This window comes from Heterocephalus glaber, unplaced genomic scaffold, assembly GCF_053883595.1.
Source record: "Heterocephalus glaber isolate CG9 unplaced genomic scaffold, H.glaber_assembly_v1.0 deba00001688, whole genome shotgun sequence".
Taxonomy (NCBI): Eukaryota; Metazoa; Chordata; class Mammalia; order Rodentia; family Bathyergidae; genus Heterocephalus; species Heterocephalus glaber.
This window is the reverse complement of record NW_028258413.1, coordinates 10,174,333-10,199,985: the sequence shown is the minus strand read 5'-3', so window position 1 is coordinate 10,199,985 and position 25,653 is coordinate 10,174,333. Positions and strand designations below refer to the sequence as shown.

General features: G+C 37.6%; 1 protein-coding gene across 4 annotated transcripts in view; it reads right to left on the bottom strand.

The window, feature by feature from the left end:
- Positions 1–25,653, bottom strand: part of LOC110345985 (alcohol dehydrogenase E chain) — an 86,568-nt gene that overhangs the window by 26,891 nt on the left and 34,024 nt on the right. Inside the window, exons 1-2 of one of the 4 annotated variants that reach the window (XM_087198753.1) lie at positions 22,318–22,366; positions 3,738–3,926 (exon numbers count right to left, since the gene is read on the bottom strand). The exons of 1 other annotated variant lie outside the window; for it this stretch is intronic. The gene's annotated coding sequence lies outside the window, so the exon portion shown is untranslated. Of the gene's footprint in view, positions 1–3,737; positions 3,927–22,317; positions 22,367–25,653 lie in introns of those variants that run through there. 2 more of the 4 variants (XM_087198751.1, XM_087198754.1) reach the window with 2 other exon arrangements.

The following is a 25,653-nucleotide window of genomic DNA, read 5'->3' as shown; positions in this document are numbered from 1 at the left end:
GCTTTTCTTTGCTGGTAAATTTTAAATTACACTTTCAATTTCACTGATTGTAACTGAGGTGTTTAGAATTTTTATATCTTATTCGTTCAACTTTGGTAATTCATATGTATCTAGAAATCTGTCCATTTCTTCTGTGTTTTCCATTGTATTAGAGTGCAGTTTCTCGAAGTAGGTATTGATCCTCTGGATTTCTTCTGGGTCTGTTGTGACTTTGCCTTTTTCATGCCTAATTTGCATGGATTGGGGCCTTTTTTGGATAAGATTGGCTAAGGGTTTATTGATTTTATTTATTCTTTTGAAAAATAAACTCTTTGATTCATTGATTTTTTTGTATCTTAGTCTCTCCTGTATCTTTTCCATAATTCAAGATAGTTGCTGTGGACCTTGGGTTTGGTTGGTCCTCATGTAACATTTAATTATTGAAACATCATTATTTAGCATCAACAAATTCACACTGAGAATCAGAGTTTTCCCTGAGAGCAAGGTGTTTGCAAGGTTTGAAAATACAGAGTAAGTCAGATAGCTGAGTAGAAAGTTGAGTCCTGTTAGAACCAAAGACAAGTCATATCTATTTCATAATTTCATGTTTTTCTCAGGCTCATCCTTGACTGTGACTAACACTTGGAAAGGAACCATACCTTAGTGCTGAAGTAGTGGTCTAGGTTTTAGTATGTCCTTTGCTAGGGAATTCTATTATCAATGGAGATTATCTTAAGGATTATATTTGTATTTTTCTTCTATCTTATTTGGTTCATTCATTCATTCTCTCATTCACTCATCCACTTAATAAGTGTAACAGAATTGAAATTTTATGTATGTTATCTCTCAGATATACAATAAATGTGTTTTAAAATTATCTTTATAAAGTGGACACCATAATATTTTAAATGATCATTTTGGGTCATGCTCTTTGTCTTTTGAAAAAATAAATGTTTGATTTCCCTGAGTTTCCCCAATTCTTTATTAGGGCGCCAGGGGAAGGAAGACTTCATGACCACCCTGCTGGAGGGATAGACCCTTCCCTCAGCTGCACTCCCCTTTCCTTGTGCCTTCCTGTCAGTGGTGATTCCTCTCTACCTGCATGCTGTTCCCCTACCGTGCTTGCTGCTGCAAAGGGCTGCATCTGCTGGGACTTGTGGTCTGGTTTACCGGTCATGTAGAGCCCAGAGTTGCTCTTCTGGTCACTTAGCTCACTTTGCCTCTCACTGGTGCAACACACCCTATGACCTCCTAGTCTCCTACTCTTGTTTCCCACCCAAGGCTGAGGCTGGGGTCATGCTACACCTCACCAATCCAGCCCAAAGGGCAGGACTATCTATCATCTGGCCCTCAAGCCACAAGATTTCTCAATCATTCTCCTCTTTCTCCCTGGCTTTGCCTTGCAATAAGAAGATGAAGCAATATTTCAGCTGCCCTGAAGAGCAAAACTTCAAGGATAATCTCAGTCTAGTCACTCTTTGTTGACAAATTAAACTCTGATGTGGCCCTGCCCAGGTTGGGCAGCATGGCTTCTGATTGAGTTTGGACCCAAAGAAGGCCCAATAGCTCCCCTTTGGCTGTGGCACCTGTGCTCTTTCCTAACGCCCAATCCTGCCAGAAAACATAGAGAAAAAGTCAAGACAAATCCTAACCTAACCTCTCCCTCTTTCCATCCCATCATCTCTAGGACAAGAAGGACTGGCTTCCCCCCTTCCTCGGCACCACAGCCTCTTCCTGTCAGTGTATCCCAATGCTGGCTGTCACTGGTGGAGCGGCAGGTGTTTCCATTGTGTTAGAAATCTGAGTCTTCTTGAGGATGCAAGAGGGAGAGGTGATAGGAATTTTTTAAAGTCTCTCACCTAAACCTCAGCTTCTAATCTGGGGCATGAGATCTTACTTCAAAGTCCTATTTTATATGTGAGGAAGGGACCAGAAACTATCTTGATCCAGATGATTCTGGCCATCAGTCATGTGCATGTTTCATGCTGAGAAGAAGGTCTTACAAGGAGATAGTGCTACAGAGAAGCAAACACATCTTATCCAAAAGTCCACCCAGCAGTGGGTAGAAAATCCCACCATCTTTCAAATCTCTCTTTTATTTCCCACAAAATTGAAGGGCATGCTGTAGAACGGGAGCATCTGCTTTGTCACCTGGACACTTTCTGTCATTGAAGAACCTGAGGTAAAGCAATGCTCACCTAACTGCAGGGTGCCACATGAAAATAAATTTAGAGCTCATGTCGCTCAAGGCATGCTCTCCCAGACACGCACATACACTACTGAAAACACACAGCCCTCATGTGGCTTCTTCAGGATGTTTTCCCTGATCCTACTGCTCCCCAAAGAGGGAAAAAAATGTTCATCATTCCATGTGGCCGTGTTCCAGGAAGAATGACCCAACACATTTTTAATGTTTCAAAGGCTCAGTCCCTAAAAAAAAAAACAAAACAAAAACAAAGAAAAACATACATGATCTTTCTTTCATGGGATTAAAGTCTATTTGGAACACCAACACAGTAATAGAAAAAAGATAAAAGATCAAGGGAACAGCTTGCCCCATGGAGTCAAGAATTCCCTAGTTTCTCTCTAATCATGTTATCACACAACTGAAATAATTAACCAACAAAGTTTCATAACAGACTATGTTTTGGCACTTCATATAAAATAATAAGATACTGGAAAGTTCAATAAAAGTCAACTAGAAGGTCAATTTGTAAAACTTTTTAAAGAGCAAATAAATAATTGAAAAATATGGGAGTAAGCTTATTCTATAGAATATGAAAATATTAGGAAGTAGAATTAAACAAAAAAATGTAATTTTTTTCTCTTGCTACCATAAACTTAAACTTTTAACATTTGTTTTTACCTATTTGTATTATAATTTGAGTTTGTAATTATTCTAAATGTATGTCAATATTATAAGGTATTCCATACAGAATATCATAGAATTTTAAGCATTATGCTTTTTGCAAGTTTGATAACTTCTGTTCTGTATGGTTTTTCTGACTTTAAACCTCTGCAGGAAAAATCAATACTTTTCTACTGTCCTATGGGACCTTGAAGTTTTTGACAAAATTTTACAGCTGGCTGAGATAATTTAGCCTAAATTCTTTTACAGATGAGAAAACCAAAAGTCCTCTGAGATTATGTAATGTATTTGAGCCACGTACTGCTGAATAAATATCTAGAATGGGAGCTGAGTTTTCTGGTGTACCTTACTAATAAGGGGGTCTGATTGGAAGTTTCTTAGTTCTGTAGTCTGTTGCATCTTGGGTTATATTATTGGGTTAACCTGATAGAAGATAACCTTGACTCTTATACCTCTGCACAACAAAATCAACAACCACTACAAAAAATGTCATAAATAAGAAAGGCCATAGTCAGAATAGTTTTGAGAAGCATTTTTCAATTTTTATTTTTTTAGTCCATGTTTACAGTATACAATGATTGCATTCCTTTGTGGAGGACATTGGTGCATGTACATAACACATCTCAGTTACATATCTCAATTATTTTTCATCCCCTTCTCCTTCCCTGCCTTCCACCTCCTTTCACATCCTCGTCTCCTTCCCTTTTGCAAAAGATTTGTCTCCCTTTGAAACAAACTGAAACTCTATAGTATCAAAAGAAAGTATTTTGTCTCCTCTCATTTCTCCTCCTCCTCCTTCTTTCTCTTCTTTTTCTACTTCTATTTCTTCCTCTCTCCCTTCTCTCCACCCTTTCCCCCTCCCACTTTCAAAGTGATGGGCTCTACTCACCACCAGGAAATTTGGCCATTCCTGAACTAACCGTGCAGTATTGCCTTTGCCCGCCATTATGCTACTGTCCCCAGCCAGACTCTGCAAACTCACTGCTCTCCTTTCTCCATCCAAGCTTTTCCAGGAATGCAATATACTATGTGGAAGAAGTTTGAAGAGAGAATGTGGCACCCTGAATTGTCTGGTGACCTAAGGAAAAGATGCAGATGCAGATCAATACAGCATGTGGGAACATCTCATGAGAAGGTATAGTCTCTGTGTTATACTGTTCAATTAAGAGAGGCAGATGGCACAGGGGTAGCACTGCTGAGCAATGCAACATGAACTAGGAGCTGTACTCACAAATTAGATATTTAACTTTGAATTTTTTTTTACAGGATATCCAACTTAGGACCTTGCACTTGTGAGGCAGACATTTATATATTCACCCAAAGAACCTACATCGGCTATTTTAAAAGAGAGGCACTTCAGGTAATGGGGGAAAAAATAAGAACCAAGATATATCATGTACAGGTACAAACACCCAATGATAAATGTAAATGAATTGTATACCTAAAATGTGCCAATAAAAGAACTAAAAAAAAAAAAAAGAGGTGCTTGTGGAAACAATGAAAAGTTCAAAACTAATAGAATACTTGATGACAGCTTTATTCATTCAAGTAGTATTTTTGAGCACCTATTATGTCTTAAGCTTATATTTGACAAAATCAAGAAAAAAGAAATCAAGGTCATTTCATAAATATCCTAGAGTATAGTTCAAGGCAAAGAAGAATGAAATCTGGCAAGGGATTGCTTTTGCACTGATAAAAGGAAAGCTGCATAGTCAAGACATGCCATACAATTAAGTAGTGTAATAGTTTAAATGTTATAATTACAAAAAAATTGAAAGACCCAAACAATGGGAAGGTGATCTGATTACAGGAGAGAAACACAAGTTGGGTGACCGTCTATGAAGATGTCTTTCCTCCAAGTCTGCAAATGATTTGTTTGAGCCCTCAATCCGGGCTGCACTTGGGAGCCGATCCTGCATCCCTGAGTCAGGACCTGCACTCTGACAAGGCCTAGAGGAGGCCCATGTGCACATTATTTACTCATGACTAGACATCTGCTTGATATGTAGTGATGATTTGGGATAATAGAGTCAATGAGACAAAACCGTTTGTGCTATATTCTACTCACCCAGATTATCCTTTTTTTTGACATTCCTGAAAGACTTACAAAATGCATAATCAGGCTATAGACAAAACTACTAGGTCCAAGAGTAGAAATTGCATAATACAGTTGGAAAACTAGACTAAGGTTTAATTGCACAGATTTAAACCAATCAGCCAACCTAAGCTATTATCTCAAAGAAGAAATTAAAAATAGTGGGTTTATCTACATCTCAGCTCATAAAAAGCAGTCTTTTGTATTCATAGATAAAGCTTCATTTAATAAAAAATTGTGATTTAGATATTTAAGTTAAGGAAGTTTGGAAAATTATAACTGCTTTGTGGAAAAGGAGAAACTGATATACACCTGCCTGGTGACAAAACTGATTCGATCAACTTTTTTATTTATGTAACTAATAAATCATATTTTTTCATCAGTTATAGCATTGTCATTGTGCTTCATACTGGCATAGAAGAAAGTTACTATTCAGTTAATATAGCACTGCACCCAGCCCTGTCCCTCCAAATGAGAATTCCTAGTTGCCAAAACACAGACTCAAGGTTAAAATTGCTTACTTGATAATTAGGGAGCCATAGAAAGTTTTCATTTACTTATAGTTAAACCCCTATTTGGACAACATGATGGTCTTCCAGGAAGAAAAGAGAAGAGAGGGTTCTGGTCCCCTTTTATTACTTTCCCAAAGCAAGGAACCCAGGTGTACAGTGACATTTAATCACAATATTCTTCTGCCCTGATTTAGTATACAGGACAAGTTTCTCATTAAATTTGTGGAAAAATGAAAGACAAATATGTGTGATTTTCTAAACAAAGAAAACTTTGAAGAGATGTGTGCATACTACAAATTTAGTTCTTGTTCTGTGGCTACTCAATATTTGCCAAGAAAAGTGCCCCCCTTTACCATACTTTGCTTTACAATATCAGAGAATAAAAAACCCTCACCATGTCTGTTTTCATAAGGAAATAAAAATATTATACGGTTATGCCAGAAGATAAAGTGAAAGATGGCAAGACGAAAGCCAGGTCTGCTGGGGCTTAGCAGAGAGTGTTTCTGCGAGGGGCATGGTGACCTATACAGGAGATGTCAATTGGGAACTGTGGGCCTGTATCTTTAATTATAAGAAATCTGACTGGAGCAGAAAAGGATGAAACAAAGAGGGAGATGCTTTCTTACATTAACAAATTTGGTTCAGACAATTCATATTGCTCAACAGGAGTCACATGCAAAAATACCAAGATGAATAAGAGGTGCTTTCTACTGTCAAAGAACATAAACTTCAGAAGATCATGTAGGAAAAAAATAGGTAAATCCTTTTAAAAAAGGAATTAGATAAGAAAACCAGAAAACCAGGATAATAGGGAAATGTCCGTGGAGGAGATGACATTTAAACCAGACTTCATGGATTTTGACAGGTGAATATATAAGGGGAAAACAATTCCAAGAAGAGGAATACCTTTCCAGAAAGAACAATGTATGGAGCATGTTTTGGCTGGATATAGTGTGTGTGAAAGTATCTGGTCTGAGGAAGTAATTCTTAAAGGTAAACAGAATCAAATTACATATTACTTTTAAAGTTTGTTTGTATTTCAACAATGTCTACTCTTGCCACTTCTATTAAACATAATGCTGGAAGTCATAACCAGAGCAGCTAGGTAAAAACAAAAACAAAAACAGAAAAACCAGCATCCAAATAGAAGTAAATTGATGACATTATCTGTATAGATAATCCTAAAGAGTCCACCAAAAAATTGTCAGAACTAGTGAATAAGTAAAATATCACCACCTAAAAATTAGTTGGGTTTCTGTACATTAGCTGCAAACTATTTGAAAAAGAAATTTAAAAACTCCTATTTACAGTAGCATGAAAAAAGAACAAAATACTTGGGAATAAATTTAACCAAAGAAATGAAAGACATGTATGCTGAAAACTATAAAACATTGATGGAAGGAACTGAAAAAGACAGAAGTAAATGAAAAGATGTCCTTTTATGGATTTAAAAATAATATCATTAAAATATCCACACTACTCACAACAATCTATAGACCAAAAACTGTATCAAAATTCCAACACAATTTCCTAGAAAAATAGAAAATACAATCCTAGAATTAATTTGGAACCACAAGAGACCCTGAAAAGCCAGAGTATTGGAAAAGGTGAACAAAGTTGGAAACATCACTCTTCAGGATTGCAAAGTACGTTACAGAACTAGTTACTAAAATCATGTTACCAGAATGAAAACAAATGGAACAAAACAGAGAGCACTCATAATCAACAGATCTTTACCAAGAATACAGTACAAAGAATATGAAACAGGGAAGCCAAAGTCCTGGACCGTTATCTCACACTATATACAAAGATCAACTCAAAATGGATTCAGTACCTAAATGTAAGCCCTAACTACTCTTCTAGAAGAAAACATGGAAATATCTCCATAGCATTGGTCTGGACAATGCTTATTTAGATATACCCACAGAATTATATACAACAAAAGCAAAAATAGAAAAATAAGATTGGATCAAACTAAAAGTCCATGCACAGCAAAGAAAACAACCAATAGACTGAGGAGGCAACTTATAGAATGAGAGAATATATTTACAAATCATAATTTGAGAAGGGATCAATATCTAAAATATATAAAGAATTCAGAAAAAAATTGAAATTATGTCCAAAAAATGGGCAAAGGACTTGAATAGACATTTTCTAAGTCAGACATACAAATGACCAACAAATATATGAAAAATTTCACACCATCACTAATAATCAAGAAATACAAAAATTACAGTGAACTATCACCTCATAACTGTCAGAATGAAGACAAAGGATACCAAGTATTGGTCGGGGTGTGGGGAAGAGGGAACCTCTACACCCTAAATTAGTTCATTCATTATGGAAAGCAGTTGAAGTTTCCTCAAACAATTAAAAACAGAACTGCCATATGATCCAGCGATCTCAATTCTGTTTTATTCAAAGAAAATGAAATTAGTACATAGAAGCAATAACTGCCCTCCCATGTTCATTGTGGCTTTATTCAGAATAGCCAGGACATGGAGTCCTGACGTCATGATGACATGAACCTGGAGGACGTCATGCTAAGTGAAATTTCACACTCTTACTGAAGGACCCTAGGTAGCAAGACAGACTCTATATTGCTGCTTGACCCACCTGCCTGCCCTTTAGATGAACTCAGAAGGAGGAAGCTTAGAAACCTCTTCCCCTTAGAGAGTCTCTTAGAAGCAACAATTAATCAACTATTGTTTTACAAATGTTCTAACTACAGGGTGTTCCGCTTCTGTACCTTTTGCTTGCTTTGCTAGTTCTATCCCATAGAGGGGCCTAGAAACTGTTGGCCTCAAAGGTGTATAAAACACTTTTGTCAACCCCCAGTCGAGGCTCGAGTCCGATGCTCTGCTCAGGTCCCGGCCAGTAATAAACTCCTGTGTGGATTTAATATCAGTCTCTGGTTGGTTCTCTCTCACTGGGTACAACACTTACATGTGAAGCGGAAAAGCCAAAGTCATGGGTGCAGAGAGCAGAAGAGTAATTCCCAGGGGGTGGGGGGAGATGTTGGTCAAAGGGTATAGACTTTAAGTCCAAAGGATAAACACATTATGAAAATTGTTGTACAGCATGGTAATGACAGTTAATACTACTGTATTGTATGTTTGAAACTTGCTGGGAGAGTAGATCTCAAGTTTTCTCCCCACCCACCCCCAAATTTTTAAAGAGTGTATATTTCTTTTTACTAAGGAAAGAGAACATTAAAAGGTTTCAGTATTAAAGTGAAAGCATCAGCATTTTGTTTTATAAGAATTACTCTTTAGCAAGTCTGAGATTGTTAAGTGTCCCTGTGAAGGAGGTGGTTCTTCCAGAGGCCTCAGTTGAAATATTCCTATATGTAGGAAAATACAAGGATTTAGAATTAGAGCAAGAAATCAAAATGGAATCAGATTGGAAAAGAACAGAAACCGCTCAAATCCTAATTAACATCAGTGCATGTTATTGTGGAGGTGTAGGCAGCAACACTTGTCTATTTCTGCCAATATGGAAGAAGTGGAGGGCGGAGGTTGAGAGACAGAGAATCAGGCCCCAGGCTTGGTGGAAAGTACTTAAAATCACCATGGGTACGTGACGAACGCCCTGTCACTGGACCTTCACAACATCACTTTATACAAAGTTGTATTGTTCTCTCCTTTCCACAGATAAATTGGGACTCAGGTTGATTAAGTCCCATTCTTAAAGTTATACAACTGGAAAAGAAGCAGAGTGGAAAGCCAAATCGCAACCTGTCTGACTGAAAGGTGACTACAGGGCTGGAACCACTGAATTCCCTCCAAAAAGGAGCTGTCACTCAGACCGGAAGTGTCACTTGGGACCCTCTGCTAACGCCTTAGTCACCTGCTCCTGGTTTCCTTAGGAGGAGGAGAGGCCTAGGAGGAGAGAAGTGCTTGGGAGCATGGGAGAGTGGACCTCCGGCTGCGTCCTCTCTCTGTTTGCTTCCGGCCACCCTGAGGTAAGCAGGTTTTCTCCACCATGTGCTGCTGCTGTGAGCAGCATCACCACAGCCCCAAGGCATGGAGCCAAAAGGCCACGAACTGAAACTGTTAAAATTTAGAGCCAAAATAAATCTCTTTCTTTCGGTTAATCATCTCAGGTATTTTGTCACTGTGATAGAAATCTGAGTAATACGGGAAGCCTTTTTAAAACTAAGTTTATTGGTACATTTTAGGTATACAATATGATGACATTCATCGATGGGAATTTGTACCTTTATACACTATATCTTGATTCTTATTTTTTCCCCATTCCCCTGCCCTCCCTTCAACCCCACCATCCCTCTGTCCCTCCCTATTACCCTTTTTTCCTTTTCTCATATTTATTCCTTTCCCTTCTTTCCTCTCCCCTACCCCTCCCACTTCCCCTTCCCCTTTGGACCTCTTCTTCCTATTTCACATTATCTATTATATATTTTTATCCTTATTTACACTTTCAATCTCTCACATCAGAGAAACTATTTGGTATTTACATGTGTGTCCTATTCTTTTTGTAGCGACAGGTCTAAGAGATATCCAGAAAGAGGTAATAAAAATTACCAGATTACAATAATTTCCTGTCAGTGTTAGTTTCTAGGCAATGTTAATATTCTTCCTCAATAATTAAACACAATGTTAGTTTTCACATCACAAACAATATCTATTAAACAGACTATTGCAGTATCCTATTCCCCATGAAAGCGCTAATTCTAAAGAGTTACTGAACCAGATAAATGGTGATCCAAGCAAATATTTTACCACCTGTCTCAGGTCAAGCTGCCATAACAAAGTAACACAGATGATGGCCACAGCAACAGAAATTTATTTCTTACAGTCTGAGGCCGTGGAGTCCAAGATCAAGGGCTTACTGCTTCTGGCAAGGACTCTCTTCCTGCCTTGGAGACATGGTGGGGAAAGCAAGCAAGTCCTCACTGCTCTTGTACACACATTAATCCTTCATGATCAGGGCTATACCCTTATGACTTCATTTAGCCTTAATTATATATCAAACAGTCACACTGATGGTTAGGGGTTCAATAAATGAATGGTGCAGGTTGGGAGATGGAGAGTACCAATCTGTAGCACTGCTTGTATGAAAATTCAAAAATGCATCAATCTATTGATGTTTATTGTTCAACAAAGAAACAAAACACCTATGGCTTAAGGGGAAAATAATATCTAAGAAGAACAGAAATATTATTTGTGAAAGGTGCCTTATTGCAAGAAATTCCAGAAAAATCAACCATAAAAATAGAATGCACACACTGCACACAATTTCCAAAGAAATGTGTGTCCCTGAAAGATAACATTCTCAGATAATGTCAATGATCTATTTCTGACAAAGAAAATATTTGAAGCAGTTATTTTTCTTGGAAAGGATTTACCTCAATAGAAAATATGACCAAGTTCAAATTTTCCTTTGTTGATTTAACATTAACTTTTTGGAGAGCAGTATACATTATTGTTGAAATATTCTAAAATAACAAGATAATAAAAAGAGTAAAATCCAACATCCCAGAGATAACCATGAATAATATCATGATGTATTATCTTTCAAAATTTTCGTACAAATAATTTTATGGGATTTATACTGTTCAGTGCTTTTAAAATTCACATATGACAGTTCTCAGAACAGTTTCATGTTCATAAATGCTCATTTATGACACTTTACTTTCTTTGATTCTATGACACTTTAAATTGCTGATGAAAACTTTATTATATTGCTATGTCATAACTCGAGCAATATGTAAGAATCTCCATTTTTCACATCCCAATCACAATTAAAATTTTAAATTTGATTGGCTTAGTTTTCATTTTTTTTAATTATAGAGGTTAATTTTTATGTATTTATTTCATCATTTGTTTTTATTTCATGTAATTTTAATTCATTTCATCACCAATGTTTCTTTGAGCTTTTTAAATTTTTTGATATTTAAGAAATTATTGTAGAAGATATGTGAACTATTTATATTTAATTTTCAACATTTTTCCAAGTTGCCATTGGCAGTTAAGCTTTTTAGTGTTCTTTTCCTTATCATTAGATGTATCTTCTACTTCTAATGGTGTACATATGGTATTTGTGTTCTTAAACTCCAGTCTCTCTGGTTTTTATTTAGATTTATAGAAAAAGATAAGAATATGATAGGATGTCTCAATACACATTATTGAACTGTTTGCCTTTTTGCATTGATTAAAATGGCAATTTTATCATATATTAAATTCTGTATATTTGGACCTATTTATAGACTTCCTAAATTTGTTCACCTGAGTGGTCTCTCTCTTAATGTAAAAGGTAGTTTTATTTTTAATTTTGTTTTTTGTTCATCAGTAGTATATTGAATTATAATTTTATGTTGACTATATCAGTAATCTTTTTAAATTCACTTGTTGATTTTAATAATTTGAATATCCTTTTAGATTTTCTACATGTATGGCATCTGGGATAATGGAAACTTCATCTTTTCATCTCCAATTCCTAAATGTTTGATTTCTTGTTGTTGTCTTCTAGCACTCTGCAGTACATCCAGTAAATGGTAACTGAAAATTGTATTTATTCAAATATCCTTGTCTCATTTTCCAGCTCAATAATTAATCATTAAGTATAATATTCATGGTAGATTGACATGCGAATATGTTTTATTACAACAGGAAATTCCTTTAAAATCATATCTTGTTAAGTTTTTGCCACAATTGGAATTGAGTTTTATAAGATTTTTTTCCACTATGAAAATCATCATACAACCTTCGCCTTTCTTGTTAATTTTTCAAATGTTAAACCAACTTTGTTTTCCAGGGATAAATCCACTTATTCATGATATATTATCTTCCTCATGTTACGCTGAATTCATTTTGTTTAAAACATTTGTTTATCCACTTTTGTGAACAAAATTGGTCTGTAAGTTTTGGTGTGTGTGCATATTTCTCAGTGTGTGTGTGTGATATTTTTATCAGACTTGGGTATTCTTATAATTCTTATGGATTCATAACATGAGTCAGGAGATATCCCCTTTTTGCTTCTCTTGAAGAGTTTATAACAAATTGGTGTTATTTTTTTCTTAAATATTTAGAAGAATTTTGAGACCTCCTTTCTTTTTCAGTGTTTGTTTTTGTGGCCATAGTATATGGATTCAGCTTGACATGACTGCAGCCATCTTGAGTCCTAACTGCCATGATTGTCCCTGAGGAACTTTAATCCATTTCCCCACATACTTTCCTACCAAACTATAAGTGGAGAAAACCATTGGAGAGGTGTGTGGAGTGTTACAACTGAAAACTGGTGTTAGCAATGTGATAACTTTGGCACTTTGATACTAGCTTAAGATATAGCCCAGGTACATTCCATGTAGGATGAAGTTACTTTTGTCCTACCCCATATATATGTCCTTCATTCTTACTTAATTGCAGAGACCCAGCTGATCTAGCCCAGGGCCACACTTCCCTCCAGAAGTCCCCACAAGCCACTGCCTGTGCCACCCAGGATCCGCTTGCCTCTCTCTCTTTGGTCTCATGGTGCCTGGAGCAGGTCCTTATATCCTACGACTGAGGTATTTCTGGAACACATAACCCAGTTACATTTTTAAATTGTTGATTTTTGGGTATATCTTTAAAGTTGTGTTTTTAAAAAATTTACCCATTTTCTCCTAATTATTAAATTTATTCGTGTCACATTACATTTATGTCATATTATATTCTCTTCCTGTCTTTCAACATTTGTAGCACCTGAGATTGTTGTGATATTGCTATGATTTCTTTCTAATTTGGTCATGAGGTGTTTCTCTTTAGAGTGGCCATAAACCAAGACAGTTACTCTTCCGGAGACCCCAGACTGGGGAGAAGGTTAAGTTCAGTCTCGACAAGATGCCAAGCCCACTTGATGGAAAAAAGAACAGTGCCTTCAACAAGTGCTACTGGGAATATGGATATCCACATGCATAAGAAGGAAGTCGGGCCTTACCCTACACCATATAAAAAACTGACTAAAACGGACTAAAGACCCAAGTGTAAGACCCAAAACTATAAAATTCCAAAGCAAAGGCAAGGGAAAAGCTTCAGGACATTAGATCTGGCCATTGTTTCTTGGCTATGACATCAAAAGCACAGGGAACAAAAGCAACACTGGACAGATGGGATTATACGAAACAAAGGCTTTTGTTCATCAAAGGGCACAACCAGCAGAATTTCAGTTTTGCAAGACAAAAAATTTTCTGGAGATGCATTCAAATAATTTAAATATAGATAACACTACTAAGCATTACATTTTGAAATGGTTAAGATAGTAAATTTTGTGTTGTGTATTTTTTACCATAAGAAAAACAGATTCAAATTGAACTTTTAGAAATGTGGATGATAAATATACTAGATGGGATGGGAAAGGAACAACAAATTCGATGTTGCAGGAAAAAAGGATGTGGTTAGATTAAAAAAATAGAAACTATCTAAAATCAAATATAGGAGGAAAAAAAAGAAAACATTAGTGAGAGGTTGATCAACTCCAAGAGGAATGTATATGCTTAATTGTAGCCCAAATAAAAGAGGTAGGGGTGTAAAACGTATCTGAAGACATCATGATTGACAATTTATGTATTTGATGAGAATTATAAACCCAGAAATACCAGCACAAACAATATGGAGGAAACTATGCCGACTGACATTATAATCACATTGCTCAAATCCAATGCCAAAGAGAAAATCTTACAAGCAGAGAATAAAGATTGCTTATGGTCAGAAGAATAAAGATGAGCAAAATAGCAGATTTCTTGTTAAAAACACCACAAAGAAAGAGAATGACGTCTTTGAACCACTAAAAGAAAAACACCTATTGATCTAGAATTCTACACCCAGTAAAAATATCTTTGCCAAATGAAGGGAAAATAAAGACAATTTTCAGCATATGAATGCCAAAAGAATTCAACATCATCAGACCTATAATAAAAAATATTAAAGATTATTCAGGCAGAAGGAAAATCTATAGCAACAGAAAGAAAATCAGTGGTGTGTTGGGATGGGCAAAGACAGGGACAGGTGGCGATGGTAGATCACAAAGAGGTTTTATTATATCTGCATAAAACCTTATCAAATTATACACTTTATATCTGTGCACTTTATTATATGTTAATTATAATTTTTAAAAAGTTTTTTAAAAGACCAATATACGTCTTAGGAGGTTGATCAGAGAAATCATTCTTTATTACATCTCTAACAATCATCAGGCTGGATTTATCTTCCCATATTCAGATATGCTCATGGTCCTGTTAGAGAGAGAGAGAGAGAGAGAGGGAGAGAACCTCTATGTCAAAGTAGAAACAACTTTGAATAAAGGCATTAAGTTACCTTTTGGAAACATCATGAAGTTAAGTACAGAACAAGCAATCCTCCATAGCGCCTTCACAAAGAAAACAGTTATTTATTTTGTTCTTATGAGTTAAGATTTAAAACTTCTCAGGGAGAGAAGGCAGTCTGATTTATGCAGAGGTATGACTCACATAAGAGCCCATCTAAGAGTAGCTCTGAGGAAACACAGACAATGAAAAGCTGAAGCAGGGCAAATCTGTGTTCTAATGTCTGGGACCCTGATGGTTTATGCCTTTTATAACAGCATAATTATCAGTAATGTTGCCATTTTAAGTATGAATCCTAAAAATTGTAGTGAGTTGAACACATTGCATGGTCAGCTGACAAGGTTGGCTAAGACACGGGAGATGGATGACTCCAGAGAGGGAGAAAAGAAGCAGAAGGAGAACACCGAGGTGTCTTGCACATCTCAGAGGTGCTGAAGGCCCTGTTTCCATATCAACCCCACTATCAAGAAGGCATGGACCATTGGTGGGAATGGCACTAACTCCTACTGTGCTTCATGGAACATGGAGAAAGCCAGACCACAGGGGGGAAAAAATGAAGCAAACACAGAATGAATCCGGTAACAACAAAAAGGTAGTTTGCACAGAGGCTAACCAGGTTCTGCTACTGGGCCTGGTCACTGCTAAAGTCCGGGTACCTTCCTATTCTGTTCAAGTTGTTCTTCACCCTTCCTTGCATTCCATGAATTAATACATTCTCAGTTTACATCACTGAACATCTGCTACTGATCATTCCAATATTCCTTCTTTTTAAATTAAATTCTCCTCATATAGGAATTACCCTTCGCTGACTCCAAGTTTTTCCAGCACAATTACCTCCACATACCCTGGCCATGGACCAGCACACATGCAGACTTGGCGGGCACAGCATCTCACCTTCTGTCCATGGCCCTAGCTCTAGGGTAAACCTCCACCATGTTCATTTGGGCTCTTCTTTGGGTTTTCAAGAATTTTTTAAAAAGAAGTTTTCTTTCCTCTGGGACTGCCGTGCTGTTATTTAAGGCTAAATACTCACAAAAATATAAAAACTTAAAGACTTGGACTAATCTTTTCTACATAGATTATATTACAACTCATGACTATTTTTTAAAAAACCCGTTTAAACCTATAATAAATCCTATAAATTCAAATTCCATAATAGGCTCATCATTTCTAAATATTGTTTCCATTCCATACAGCAGGAATCCAAACAGAACATAGTCTTTACTGGACTTCAAAAGCAGTCTTGGAGACAGTTTCTACAAGTACATGATAATGTCAGTACAACATACAGGAATCTATGGGACACAATGAAAGCAGTTCTGTATATTATCAGAACATAATGCAATAAAATTGGAAATCAATAACATAAGAAACCACAAAACCCCCTCAAACACATGGAAACTGAATAACACCCTCTTGGGGTCACAGAAGAAATTAAACAGTTTCTACAAGTAAATGAAAATGCCAGTACAACATACAGGAATCTACGGGACACAACGAAAGCAGTTCTACATGGGAAATTCATAGCAGTGAATACCCATATTAGGAAAACAGAGAGAACTCAGATAAATAACCTAATCCAGAACCTCAAGCTCCTAGAAAAAGAAGAGAATAACAAACCCAAAGCTTGCACAAAAGAGGAAATTATAAAGATCAGAGCAGAAATCAATGCAATGGAGACTAAGAGAATGATACAAAAAATTAATGAATCAAAGAGCTGTTTTTTTAAAAGAATAAATAAAATTGATAAACCTTTAGCCAACCTTATCAAAAAAAGGAAAGAAATGGCTCAAATCCATGCAATTCAGAACAAAAAAGGTGAAGTCACAACAGACCCAGCAGAAATCCAGAGGATCATCAATACCTACTTTGAGAACCTGTACTCTAATAAATTGGAAAACACAGAAGAAATGGACAGATTCCTGGATACATATGAATTGCCAAAGTTAAATGAAGAAGATATAGAAATTCTTAACACTCCAATTACAATGAATGAAATTGAAAATGTAATAAAATATTTACCACCAAAGAAAAGCCCAGGTCCAGATGGCTTCACTGCTGAATTCTACAAGACATTTAAAGAAGAACTATCACCATTACTCTTTAAACTCATCAAGGAAATTGAAAGGGAAGCAAGGCTTCCAAATTCATTCCTGGAAGCAAGTGTTACTTTGATTCCAAACCAGAGAAAGACCCAACACAAAAAGAGAACTATAGGCCAATCTCCCTAATGAACATAGATGCAAAAGTCCTCAACAAGATACTGGCAAACAGAATACAGAGGGTCATCAAGAAGACCATACACCCTGACCAAGTCGGATTTATCCCAGGGATGCAAGGATGGTTCAACATACATAAATCAATAAATGTAATACACCATATTAACAGAGTCAAGGACAAAAACCATAGGATCATCTCACTAGATGCAGAAAAAGCATGCGACAAAATCCAGCACCCATTCATGATAAAAACGCTACAGAAAATTGGAATAGAAGGTCTTTATCTTAACTTGATTAAGGCTATCTATGAAAAACCAACAGCCAACATCATACTAGATGGTCAAAAACTGAAAACTTTCATGCTAAAATCAGGAACAAGACAAGGATGCCCACTATCACCACTCCTGTTCAATATAGTTCTGGAAACATTAGCCACAGCAATTACAAAAGAGAAAGAAATAAAATGAATAAAGATAGGAAAGGATGATGTTAAACTGTCATTATTTGCTGATGATATGATGCTTTACATAGAAGACCCAAAAAGTTCCACCAGAAGACTGCTAGACTTAACTGACAGATTCAGTAGAGTAGCTGGATATAAGGTCAACACTCAAAAAACAATAGCCTTCTTATACACAAATAGCAGACTCACTGAGAGAAAAATTGGGGAAGCAATTCCTCTTACAATAGCATCCAAAAAATGAAATATCTAGGAATCAATTTAACAAAGGAAGCAAAAGACCTCTACACTGAAAACTATAGCACACTGAAAAAGGAGATCGAGGAGGATATAAGAAAATGGAAAGACATCCCTTGTTCCTGGGTAGGAAGAACCAATATAGTGAAAATGGCCATACTTCCAAAACTACTACATAGATTCAATGCAATGCCTATTGAAATTCCAACAATATACTTCACCGAATTAGAGAAAACAATCCAAAAATTCATTTGGAAACAGAAGAGATCTAGAATAGCTAAAGCAATTCTGGGCAACAGGACATGGCTGGGGGTATCACAATACCCAACTTGAAGCTATACTGCAAAGCTACTGTGATAAAAACAGCATGGTATTGGCAAAAAAACAGACCTGAGGATCAGTGGAATAGATTAGAAGATGCAGAAACAACTTCAGACATACTCAGCTACCTCATCTCCCACCCCCCTTAAGTTTATTGGTACATTTTCAGTATACAGTACAGTTATATTCATCATTGGGATCTTGTACCATTACATGAGTCTCTTGGTTCTTATTTTTTTCCCCTTCCCTTGCCCTCCCTTCGCGCCCTCGACCCTTCCCTATTTGCAAAGACCTTGTTTCCATTTTTTTCCTCTTCTCATATTTTTTCCTTTCTCTTTTTTCCCTTCCCCTACCCCTCCCAATTCCCCTGCTCTTTTAGACCTTTTCTTCCTGTTACACAATATCAGTTATACATTTTTAAAATTACAATATCAAGATCTAGGAGACATTACCACAGATTTTACAGAATTTAAAAGGATATAGGAAGCATATTGCAAAAATCTTTTTTGAAATAAATTTGACAACTTCTAAGAAGTACCTTGGAAGACAAAGTAATGAAACTAACTCTGGAGGAAACAAAAAATTTGAATAGCACCTATTAAAGAAAGTATATTCCTAGCTTGAAAACCTACCTATATGACAACAGCAGGCTCATATACATTTTAACTGATAAATTATATCAAACAATTAAAGCAGAAAAAAGAAGGAACACTTCTCCCCTCATTTTAGGAACTCAACATTGTGCTAATCCTAAAACTGGATAAAGATAATAGAAGAAAAAAGTATGAACATAGATAGAAATTTGTTTAACAAAACAATTAGAAGTCAGACCTGGCAGTATGTAGAAAGTGGTTTTGTTGTAGGGATGGCAGTGTTGGTTCTCAGCTACCTCATCTTTGACAAAGGAGCCAAACACCCTTACTGGAGGAAAGATAGCCTACTTAATAAATGGTGTTGGAAAAACTGGATTTCAACCTGCCAGAGATTAAAACTAGATCCATACCTATCATCATGCACTAAACTAAGATCAAAGTGGATTAAAGATCTAAATATTAAGACAGAAACACTAAACTTGCTGGAAGATAAGTTAGCTAGAACTCTTGAAGATATTGGCATAGGAAAAGACTTTATGAACAAAACCTCAATAGCACGGGAACTAACAGAAAGAATCAACAACTGGGACCTCATCTTATTAAAAAGCTTCCGCACTGCAAGAGAAAGCATCAACAGAGCTAACGGACAACCTACAATGTGGGAAAAAAATTTTAGCATCTGTACCTCAGACAAAGGACTACTATCTAGAATATATAAAGAACTGAAAAAAAATCAGACCTCCCAAATTCAAAGACCCAATTCAAAAACAGGCATCTGAAATGAACAGACATTTCTCAAAGAAGTAAAAGCAGCAAATAAACATGTGAAAAAATGTTCAACATCACTGGTCATTCGAGAGATGCAGATGAAAACAACACTGAGATTTCACCTCACCCCAGAAAGGGTGGCTGCTGTCAAGAAATCAACCAATAACAAATGCTGGCGGGGGTGTGGGGAGGAAGGAACCCTTCTCCATTGTTGGTGGGAGTGCAGACTGGTGGACCACTATGGAAATCAGTGTAGAGATACCTCAAATAACTAGGGCTGGAGGTCCCATTTGACCCAGCTATTCCCCTGCTGGGTATCTTCCCAAAAGAATTAAAAGAATCATACCACAGCAATATATGTGCACCCATGTTCATAGCAGCACAGTTTGTAATAACTAAAGCTTGGAAACAGTCCAAGTGCCTATCAACTGGAAACTGGATAAAGAAGATGTGTTTTTTTTATAAAATGGAGTACTACTCAGCCATAAAGAACGAGAAACTAGAGTCATTCATCGCCCAATGGATGCATATTGAAGCCATAGTCTTAAGTGAAATAAATAGGACACACGTGTAAATACCGAATAGTTTCTCTAGTGTTAGAAACTGAAAGTGTAAATAAGGATTAAAAGGATTAATAATGAATAATTGATACTTTGAAATAGGAAAAGGTCCAAAGGGGTAGGGGTGGTGGAAAGGGAAGAAGGGAAAGGAAAAATTATGAGAAAAGAAAAAAAAATGGAAACAAAGTCTATGTAAATAGGGAAGGGTGGAGGGGTGAAGGGCAACAGGAAATGGGGGGAAAATAAGAACCAAGATACATCATGAACAGGTACAAGCACCCAATGATAAATGTAAATGTACTGTATACCTAAAATGTACCAATAAAAGAATTTAAGGGGAAAAAAAGCAGTGTTGGAATATTTCACCATTTTTGCATCCTGCGTGGAATCAAGAAATCAAGTTGTTGAAAGAACAGGTGCATTTACTCTGGAAAGGAGGAGCCTTGGGCTGAAGGCAGAGAAAGACAAGAGACAGTCATCTTCAACTATCTGAGAAGAAGCTGACATGTGTTGAAAATGTTTTCTAGGACCTGTGAGGCAAGGTCAGGGCAAAGCGAGCAGCTGGAGCGAGAGAGCTGAGTCTCATGTAGTGACCATTTCTCCAGATGAGCTGTCCATAGTAGAGCAGAATTATGGACATGACTCATGGTTTCCCAGGCTCAGAGATGTTCTAGCACAGATTACACAACCTTTTGACAGACAGCAGTAGGGAGACATCCAACACCAGATGGGAGGTGGGCCCAGTGGATGGCTTCTAAAGCTCTTCCTTACCAGAAATTAGAGACTATTGGGCTTGATGGGATGAACTTTGTTCCAGGACATTTTCACAACAAGCAGAAGAAAACAATACCATCTGTCCTGATGTTTAATGATGAAAAAGCACACCGGCTGCTATGAGGGGCAGAGGAAACTGAGAAGAAACCACAGCTCTGCTTGGAACCAGCCAGCCTTTTGACTTTATTCCCTCACCTATAAAATGAAGGTGTTAAATTCGAGGAAATTTGAGTCATTTCCAGCTGTCACAGTTTATAATTCCAACACTTTTTTCTTTAGCAGTTGTTGCCTCCTGCTCACCACGTATCATTAATTCTGTTTTCTTTCCCATAAAAGTATGTATTTTAGTTTTGCTGAATTCAACTTATTTTCAGATTGAAGAATTTGGGCAGTCTTCCAGCCTTATTATGGAAAGTGTGAATATCTCAATATTTTACATGCAAGTGGGTCACAGAGGAGGCTCAGGGCTAGTGGAATGTGACTTGGGAGTTAGGGAACACAGAGATAAAGAGGAGAGTGGCAAGAGGTTTTGCTGTCATTTGAGTCTGAAGAGAGAGCATTCTCATATAAATTAAGCCCGAAGATGGACCGCATAAAAATAGACATCACAGGTAGAAAAGATGTGGCTGATCATTATACATTGTTTACATGCATCAAGTTATAACAACCTGCCCCATAAATATGCACAATTAAAATAATAACAGTAAGTGTGCAAAGGAGCCCTCTTGCCGACATGGATTTCCTTTTGGTCTCACAACAGTGCCTGTGAGGGCTGTAATTATGTTCACAAGGTACGTGGAAGAATGCCTCCCCCTTCAGTGGCTCAGCCTGAAGCTGAGCCTGTGTCATCATGCATTTCACTGCAAACTGTGTGATCCTCCCCAGCTCTGGAGACTATGAAGCTCAGGAAGCTCTCTCCAAGTTCCTCTTCCTCACAGTTCTCCATTACTTCTCAGGGGAGCTACTGCTGCCTCTGCCCATAAGAGAATGTCAGTCCATGATGCCCCCCTGCCCAGCAAGAAGATGGGGCCTGGGAGTGTACAGTCTATAGAAAGGAAGCTGAGTGTCACCTGTGAGGAAGAGACGACTCTCACTTTGCCTCTTTCCTTCTCAGGACGTCTGAACATGTCCCCTGTCCTGTCCTACCCTTCCCACCCACGCAGTGTGCACGTGTCCCTGCTTCTTGGACAGGCATTGCTTCCTGCTGTCTCTGTAGTCCCAAGGAGCTCCTCATTTCTTAGTGAAGCCCTTGTCCCTGGCTAGGAGAAGGAGTTAAGTTCTTCTGTATGCAAGGGCCATAAAAAAGCCCACTTTGGCATTCAGTTCCTTTTGCTCATGTACTGAACAGCTGAAGCCAAGATGGTGGAGATACCCAGCTCCATATACAATCAGCAGATATTGCTCTCCACTGTGACCACGGCAAAGGAACACCTTTAGCCCTGCTGAGAGCAGTGCCAAGTCAGTTGAGAGCTTTGCAGCTGCTTTCAAACACCCCTTCACTACTCACAAACTTTAACATAACTTTTGTTCTATAAAGTAGTAAGGCAGCTGAGAAGAGTTTCTTAAATCCCACATCCACACATTCCTCCCAACTCCGGGAGTACTCACCCCTGCTTTCAAAGGATCTCTGACTGTAGCTTGGGGCCTCACTTTGGGACTACTAATTAAAACTAACAAAGTTTATCCTCATAAATCCTACCACATTTCTGAACTTCAGATAGCTGAAACCCAAGCTAATCATACACAAGATTAACTACACTTTAAAAGTTAATAGTTAGTGATAAAAACTACTATGTTCAGATATAAAGTTCAAGAGAGAACCAGCCAATACTAGATTTGAAATACAATATTACCTAATGTAGGGCCCCTAACAGCTTATGTCTATCAACTATTCAGCCTTATATGTTCCCAGAATCCAATGTGTGTCTTATAAAGCAATTGCCTCAAAACAGCCACTCAAAAGTAGTGCCATAAAAATGTGAAAGGTTGCAACTTGAGCAAGATTTTTCTCTTCTCAGGGAAAGAAATTGTGCTCAATGGAAAACACACACACACACTTCAGCTTCACACTAAAGTGTGGCTGTGGTTCCTGATACCCTGCTTAGAGACCCAAGAGTGCTTCAGCTTTTAATGGGCTACTAGGGAAGGGAAAACAGATTCTTTTGTCCCAATAATTTGCCTCTTCAAGATACGAATCTCATTCATATATAAATACACAATGCATTTATATTACAAAGGAGGAAGATCGTGGTCACACAAGTCAATTGCAAATTTCGTATTAACATTAATTCCCCTGTAGAACACCAGCTTATAAATTTTAAGACTTATTCCATTGGTTCTCAATCTCAGAAAGTCTTGCTGCTTTAAAAAAGTTTTATCAGAAGCAAAGAGTGAGTGTAAATATTGGGCAAGCATGTTTTTTTCTTGGTAAAGCCACCAAGGATAACCAAAGGTCAAACTTCTTTTTTTGGGCCAGGGTTGTATAAACTCAGCCAAGTAGCCTTAGTTATTTTATGCTAATCAGAAGCTGAGCAATAAATAATATGTAGTCTTTATTAGTAACAGTGAGAAAATAGGTACTGCTTTAAATTTTGTTTGCTAGACAAATGATCTCAATCTGAAGTTCAGAAGGGGACTACATCTCAAAAAAGGAATAGGGGGTGCACTGTTAGTGCTAGAAAGGAAATCCCTGCCATTGGGTTTTATAGATTTGCCTGTGCCAACAAGACACTGGATTCTGCACTGCCCCTTGCTGGAGTGATTTGCCTTGGCTACACCTCTGGGGGAAGTAAAGCTTCAGTAAAACATCTTCACTTAAATTCTAATTTGATCATGCTGAGCTCCTGCCCTCAAGCTGTTCACCAGACAAATCAATAAACAGTGATCATTCAGCATGAGCACTGCTATATATAGTGAAAATTCAAATTTCTGGTTTACCCAATTAAAAGCTCACTGAAATAAGGACAGATGGAATAGAAAATGAAGCTTTATAGCAACTCCAAAATAAAGGCTGAGGATCACTGAACTAAAACATTCTCTTTTTTTCTTCCTTAAATTCTTTTATTGGTACATTTTAGGTATACGGTACATTTACGTTTATCATTGGGTGTTTGCACCTGTACATGAGGTATCCTGGTTTTTATTTTTTTCCCCATTACCTGTGCACCCTTCACCCCCTCCACCTTTCCCTATTTACATAGACTTGGTTTCCATTTTTTCTCTTTGCTCATAATTTTTCCTTTCCCTTCTTTCCTTTCCCTTTCTAAAACATTCTTGCAATGTAGATTTCTTTAGAAGCTACAGGTGAGGCATTATGTGGAATACTTGAAACATGTAAAATGGGAGAATGGGATCATCCAATAGTATTAGACATGAATAATAGAACTAAAGTATAAAAAAGAAGGTCACAGTGGAGATTTAATCAGTTTCCCCAATAACTCAGTCAGTCTATGAAGCTATAAGCTAGAAAAATAACTCATCTACTGATTAGACCCTTTCTCTGCAATTTCTCTCATTTCTTAAGCAGTTCCTAGCCCCTGAAGGACGAAGTGAGAAGATGTGTGTCATAATGGATGCTGGTCAGGTCCACGATTTCAGGGTTTGGTGCCTCCACCAAGAACAAAATGTTCCACTTTGGCTTCATTTTCCTGAATTGTGCTAGAAAAGAGAAAACAACAAGACAGCTGCAAAACTGTCCCAAGGCACAAGTGAAAGGGAACAGCTATTTCTCCTGTAGTAACTGTGACCTTGCGTGTTGCTCCTATGGCTAGCCAGATGCTGCCGCCTTTCGGATTCTTAGAAGTTTTGCAGAGACCAGTCCTGGCAGGTCAAGCATCTTTCATTTATGCATTTATTTCAGAAACACTACTGGGTGTCTGCTGTTGCTAGCCTATCTCCCAGCAGCTGAAAATAGGTGAGTAGACCCACGAAGGAACAAAGACATAAAGAGAAAATTAAACCATAACATGGCACAATGAAACACAATGACAAAATCGTGCCCAGGTTATTGAGAGGATGGGGAGGTGCTGAAGTACTGAAAGAAGAGGCGCAGGAGCAATGAAGACTGAACTGAATCCTGAAGAGGGACCGGGAATCTGCTGAGACACGGTGGCAGAATGGAGGGTATTCTCCAAAGAGGACCAGCAAGAGGCAAGGAAGAAAGGGGCCCCAGGCATGGCTGGCATGAATGCTAACTGCAGGGCTGCTTGCCCCTGTTGGGTAGCTCAGGGGAAATGGGAGGCCACCCAGCCACTCCAGGGGCTCTGAGGCCTGCTAATCCTAGAAGGAAAGCAGAGTGGCTGCCAACAGAGGATGGGCACGGCCACATCTGCATTTTGGAAGCTTCATTCTGGGCATGGTGATGGGGGATGGGAGAATATCTGGGGGCATAAAAGCCAAATAAATAGAATTTCCCAAAGTTCTCTTTGTAATTACCTTGGGGCAGGGTGAGGACTGCAAAATTTACAAAGAATAGTGAAAAATAAGCCACACAGACTGTTTTTGGTGAGTACAGAGTAAACTTATTTATAGAAAGTAACTCTAAGAATGTCCTGATTCCCCAAGTATGAGTAAGTCTGTCCCTGATGAACCATGAGGCAATTAAGTCCACTGTTATTAGATACTGAACCTTTTGTCCTGGCTTTAAAGAGTCCTCTGAGACTCTCTAGGAACAATTGTCTTTTCAAAATGTGAGCCTTTGTGCCCACTGGGTTGGTGGAGAAAAGAAAGGTTCTAGGCCAAAATCCTCATATTTTGAAGACACTTTCAAATTGTGACTATTGTCACATGTGTGCCATTTATTTAAACTGCTGTGCGTAGTTTAACTGAACTGAAGTTTAACAACTGAAGTCCTTACTGGAAACTTCTACTCTTATGGAAAGTGCCTGACATATGTTAAGTGTAGAAGTTGTAAAATACCATGTTGTAAATATCTTCTTACTGAAA